At 43.9% G+C, this 5,224-nt stretch overlaps 1 protein-coding gene across 1 annotated transcript in view; it reads right to left on the reverse strand.

Moving 5' to 3' along the window:
* Nucleotides 1–4,294: 4,294 nt before the first annotated feature.
* The window catches only part of chmp3 (charged multivesicular body protein 3), a 16,101-nt gene continuing 15,171 nt past the window's right edge, over nucleotides 4,295–5,224 (reverse strand). The window contains exon 6 of the mRNA XM_076295659.1: nucleotides 4,295–5,224. This exon is cut by the window's right edge and continues 423 nt beyond it. The gene's annotated coding sequence lies outside the window, so the exon portion shown is untranslated.

The raw sequence follows: 5,224 nt of genomic DNA on the forward strand, positions 1-5,224 counted from the left end.
CTCTCACTGTTGGGGTGAGGTCCGCTTTTGGAGACCCACCACCCGTGCCTTGTTTGTGGGTTTTCTTTTTCACTGCTAAAACAGTACAGACAATGTGTGAGCAGGCACCTTCTGGGTACAATATATGCTTGTGCATAGTTAAGTATTAGTCAGGGCCCTTACCATTCTGCAGGATGTTCTTATATTTGGTTTTGACTTGCTGCCACGTCCGCTTTGGCCCAGTCATGTTTAGTCTACATCACACACACACACACACACACACACACACACACACACACACACCATAAGAAAAGAGACACTTTATCCCATAAGGAAATTCAATGGAGTCAGTGAGCAATTAAGCGGCCTTGGGTCCTTTGAAAGACGCTATATAAATAGCAGTGATTATTATTATTGGTTCATCTATTTATGAAAGACTTAGTCTGATGGAGTTACATTTACACAATTTCACTAATATCTCCACTCCATTTCGATTCATAATTCAACTGATTCATAATCAGTGTACAACCGCGTTTTTAGATATGTGAATTAACTATTTAGATTGTAATTGCGATGTGTCAGCGTTCAGTGTGCACTACTTACGCATTCAGGCGGTCGGCAATACTTTGCCACGCTTTTTCCCTGTGTTTGATCACTGTGGCAGTGTTGCCTTTTTTCTGGATGATATGCTTTGCATCCTCGTACGCCTCCATTAGGATTTGCGTCTCCGACGGAGAGAAGTATGCCGCTCGGTTTGGGTTTGCCATGGTGAATCAGTGAATCTGCGATCGGTGGCGGGGTCTATTTGAGGGAGCCGTGAGCGCGCACTTATCCAGGATAGGTTTCACCTGGCTTGATGAATCCGTGTCTGCTCATCCTGGCTTGCTCGTTGTGCAACCAATTAAGCCTGTACGCTCTTGTTTCGGATTCATTGAACGCGGCTCAATAACTTATCCCGGATGTCTTAATTCCGCTTTTGTGCAACGGACCCCAGATGTGTTTATAGTGTTACACACCAGATGTGTTATAGTGTTACACACCAGATGTGTTTATAGTGTTACACACCAGATGTGTTATAGTGTTACACACCAGATGTGTTATAGTGTTACACACCAGATGTTGTGATGTTGTGATGAGTGTTGAGTGTCAGTTGTTTATGAAGTTGTGTGTTGTTTATGAAGTTGTGAGTTGTTTATGACGTTGTGTGTTGTTTATGAAGTTGTGAGTTGTTTATGACGTTGTGTTGTTTATGACGTTGTGCTGTTGTTTATGAAGTTGTGAGTTGTTTATGACGTTGTGTTGTTTATGACGTTGTGCTGTTGTTTATGAAGTTGTGAGTTGTTTATGAAGTTGTGAGTTGTTTATGAAGTTGTGAGGTGTTTATGAAGTGTTATTCAAGCTGTCATATGTCTCATATGTCTCTCAGGCTGTACAGCTGTAACCTCACAGAGAGGAGCTGTTCATCTCTAGCTGCAGCCCTCAGATCAAACCCCTCCAGTCTGAAAGAGCTGGACCTGAGATACAACACACTGCAGCAGTCTGGAGTGGAGCTGCTCTCTGCTCTACAGAGAGACCCTACATATAAACTGACTCAACTACATTTAAACTGACTCAACTACAGTAAGTAATCAATACACATATAATCCCAATCCAAGTTATCCACTGTGCAGCACATATAATCCCAATCCAAGTTATCCACTGTGCTCATTAACATGTGTTAGTGTGTCCACTTATGATCTACATGTGGAATGTAAACTATTATGACCTGTGTGATGTATACAGTATAGTTAGCAGGTTTTAACTGGAGATCCTTTAATGAGTCATTAGTCTGATTGGAGCAGAGCTGTTCTGCATGTTTACACATGTCAGTGTTGAGGAATCCTATTGGAGGAACCTCATACTGAGCATGATGGAATCTGCCAAATCTCCTCAACAGGTACTAAGTGTAGAGCTGTCAATGATCCATCAGTGGGAGGAGCAGAGCTGAGCTGTCAATAATCTGTCAGTGGGAGGAGCTGATCTGATCTGTCAATCATCCATCAGTGTGATTGGAGCAGAACTGAGCTGTCAATCATCCATCAGTGGGAGGAGCAGAGCTGAGCTGTCAATCGTCCATCAGTGGGAGTGGAGCAGAACTGAGCTGTCAATCATCCATCAGTGGGAGGAGCAGAACTGAGCCGGCTGCTCCCGCTTCAGCACTGCTGGACTGGGGCACTTTTAAAGGGTTTCTTAGTGATGTTTATACCACTTCAGCACTGCTGGACTGGGGCACTTTAAAGGGTTTCTTAGTGATGTTTATACCACTTCAGCACTGCTGGACTGGGGCACTTTAAAGGGTTTCTTAGTGATGTTTATACCCCACCCTTGACCTGTGTTCTTGGTCTGTGTACACGACCCCTGAACTTGACCTCTATACGCGACCCCTGAACTCGACCTCTATACACGACCCCTGAACTCGACCTCTATACACGACCCCTGAACTCATCCTGTGTCCTCGGCCTGTGAACCGTGCAAAACCGTGTACAACTTTGAACCGCGATCTGTGAAACTTTGTTTTTGCCACTACACCTATGATTAACCGGATACTTGGACTGGTGCACTTTAAAGGGTCGGTTCTCCTAGTGATATGTACTCCCCTCCTCTGAACTGATTAAAACATTATTTGTGAATTGAATGATTATTCTTTTTAACCATGTAATGCGCGTCTGGAATGACTTCATTCTGTGAATAACATTTTTAGCCATACAGTGGCATGAGGACCATTAAACTTTCTTTTGTCATAAACTAGTTTGTTTCCTTGTGGTCAGTTCCATCACTCATGTTAAATGCTGGTTCTTTGGTCATAAACTAGTTTGTTTCCAAGTAGGCCTAAATTAACTAAATTCCATAGCCTAGGTAGGTTAGCAACACAACCTTGAGAGGTGCAAGTCAGCAAATCAACTTAACATTAGCATTAGCCTGTTGCTGTGCAGCCATAGCATCACTTAAACTAGCAGCCATGTCTCGCTGCTTATCACATGACAGCTGCAGGTTAAAAGCTGTGTGTGTGTGTGTGTGTGTAAATGAAGTTGTGTGTGTGAGTTTGTGTGTTTGAGAAAAGACACACAGGCTACTGGAAGCACTGCTATCATTCTTAAAAGTATATTAATACTACTAAAATGAGGTATTGTGATGTTTCTAATTTCAGGGTGTTGCGATACTTTTGTAGTATCGGTGCACTGCAGCACTAGTCAAAGGAGAACAAACGCTTAGTTGGTGCAGCACTAGTCAAAGGAGAACAGACGCTTAGTTGGTGCAGCACTAGTCAAAGAAGAACAGACGCTTAGTTGGTGCAGCACTAGTCAAAGGAGAACAGACGCTTAGTTGGTGCAGCACTAGTCAAAGGAGAACAAACGCTTAGTTGGTGCAGCACTAGTCAAAGGAGAACAGACGCTTAGTTGGTGCAGCACTAGTCAAAGGAGAACAAACGCTTAGTTGGTGCAGCACTAGTCAAAGGAGAACAGACGCTTAGTTGGTGGACAGACGGCAGATGTGAGGAGAGTGGAGGCGCTGACCCTTATGACATCACAGGCGCTCACCCTTATGACATCACAGGCGCTCACCCTTATGACATCACAGGCGCTCACCCTTATGACATCAGGCGCTCACCCTTATGACGTCAGGTGCACCAGTGCGACCCAGGAAGAGTGTTAGTCGCACCCTTAAAACATGCAACCACTGTAGAGCCCTCTGTGTGATGAAGTTGTTTGTGTGTGTATATGAGTGTGTGTTTGTGTGTATGTGTGTGTGTGTGTATGATGAAGTTAAAACATGCAACCACTGTAGAGCCCTGTGTGTGATGAAGTTGTGTGTGTGTGTGTGTGTGTGTATGATTAAGTTAAAACATGCAACCACTGTAGAGCCCTGTGTGTTATGAAGTTGTTTGTGTGTGTATATGAGTGTGTGTTTGTGTATATGAGTGTGTGTTTGTGTATGTGAGTGTGTGTTTGTGTATGTGAGTGTGTGTTTGTGCATATGAGTGTTTGAGATGTGTGTATATATATATATATATATATATGAGTGTGTGTGTGCATATGAGTGTGTGTTTGAGATGTGTGTGTGTGTGTGTGTGTGTGTGCATATGAGTGTGTGTTTGAGATGTGTGTGTGTGTGTGTATGCATATGAGTCTGTGTTTGAGATGTGTGTGTGTGTGCATATGAATGTGTGTTTGAGATGTGTGTGTGTGTGTGCATATGAGTGTGTGTTTGAGATGTGTGTGTGTGCATATGAGTGTGTGTTTGTGTGTGTGTTCCAAATGACACAAAACTCAAAGTGTGTTCTTAAAGTCCTCAAAGTTTATTTTCCACCAAATTACAAAAAGTTGCACCCCGAGCAAGATCACCTTGGCCACGCCCACCCCCTTTCTGATTGGCTGTCAGTTGATGCCGTGCCAGCCAATCAGAGCGGGGAGAGGGGGCCACTGTCCCACCAGGGCTCCACCCACTATCACAAGCCCCGCCCCTTACAGTATATACAAGCCTTTAGATAGATATACGCACAGTATATATATATAACACAGCGTACAGTTACGCGCTCTATATGGTAGTGTTCCAACAGACCCAATGAACGAGCAGATTCAGTATAAAAACTCTAAAGACGCACATATGGAGTCTCTTCATGGTACAAAACACATGACACATGCGCGCACACACACACAAATATATATACACATACAGATTTAGAGACAGAAAGTGACAGACACACACACACACACACACACACACACACACACACACACACACACACACACACACACACACACACACATACTGTATATACACTCTCACACACTCTCTCTTTCTCTCTCCTACTCTCTCTCAAACAGACACACACACACACACACACACACACACACACACACATACTGTATATACACTCTCACACACTCTCTCTTTCTCTCTCCTACTCTCTCTCAAACAGACACACACACACACACACACACACACACACACACACACACACACACACATACTATATATACACTCTCACACACTCTCTCTTTCTCTCTCCTACTCTCTCTCAAACAGACACACACACACACACACACACACACACACACACACGAAGTGACAGAATCTCTTTAGCAATAACCTCCTCAGACTCCAGTTGAACACAACTCCTGGTTTCCATAGTAACCACACTGGGCAGGTAAGTCCTCTCAGTTCAACACCCAAAGCAGCTGCGGACCAGGCGCGCACACGTGTG

The sequence above is a fragment of the Alosa pseudoharengus genome, unplaced genomic scaffold (assembly GCF_046254945.1).
Source record: "Alosa pseudoharengus isolate Yale_2024_CS ecotype anadromous, Long Island Sound unplaced genomic scaffold, YU_APseudo_1.1 YU_APseudo_1.1_scf_2, whole genome shotgun sequence".
Lineage (NCBI taxonomy): Eukaryota > Metazoa > Chordata > Actinopteri > Clupeiformes > Clupeidae > Alosa > Alosa pseudoharengus.